Here is an 810-nt window from a genome sequence, read left to right as displayed (position 1 = left end):
TGTATGAAATCCTATCCTCATTGCCTATGATAGGGATCGATGCATCAGACAATATGTTGTGCCACTTTTCAGTGAGATAAACCCAGGAATTAGAAGGTCATATATTGGGGGAACCCAGTTTGAATTGAAACCAGTGATGTTTCAAATGCTACAAACGGTGGGCCAATTTAGCGTATGCCCACGGAAGATCCACATCTCTACCTTCGATTGCTTATGGAGGTGAGTGATTCAATTAAGATAGCCGGTGTGGCTAAAGGTGTACTGAGGTTAACATTGTTTTTGTACTCGTAGCGAGATCGAGCACGAGCATGGCTCAATTCATTGCCATCAAGTTCCATATCTATATGGCAAGAATTAGCAAAGAGATTTTAGGTTAAGTATTTCCCACCTAGCAAAAATGCTAAGTTGAGGAACGAGATCACAACATTCCAACAATTGGATGATGAGCCTTTATATGAGGCTTGGGAGCGATTCAAGGAGTTACTTCACAAGTTCCTCATCATGGGATTCCTCACCGTATCCAGTTGGAGACATTCTATAATGGTCTCAATGCACATACAAGATCGATGGTAGATGCTTCCGCGAATGGTGCAATTTTGTCTAAGTCTTATAATGAGGCTTATGAGATCATCGAGAGGATCGCGAGTAATAACTATCAATGGCCAACAAATCAAACAGCTTCAGGAAGATGTGTAACTGGAGTTCATGAAGTTGACTCCCTCACTTCATTATCAGCTCAAGTATCATCTATTTCCTCTATGTTAAAATAGTTAACCGCTAATAGTACTAATAATTTTGCAGCTCAGCCAC

General features: G+C 40.7%; 1 non-coding gene across 1 annotated transcript; it reads right to left on the bottom strand.

The window, feature by feature from the left end:
* Nucleotides 1-402: 402 nt before the first annotated feature.
* Nucleotides 403-508, bottom strand: LOC121216445 (small nucleolar RNA R71). The gene has a single exon (XR_005912627.1). It is a non-coding gene; the product is annotated as a small nucleolar RNA R71 (small nucleolar RNA).
* Nucleotides 509-810: the final 302 nt, after the last annotated feature.

Source organism: Gossypium hirsutum, chromosome D04, assembly GCF_007990345.1.
Source record: "Gossypium hirsutum isolate 1008001.06 chromosome D04, Gossypium_hirsutum_v2.1, whole genome shotgun sequence".
NCBI classification, from domain to species: Eukaryota; Viridiplantae; Streptophyta; class Magnoliopsida; order Malvales; family Malvaceae; genus Gossypium; species Gossypium hirsutum.
Note: the sequence above shows the minus strand (reverse complement) of the source record. Positions and strands in the feature narration are given on the sequence as shown.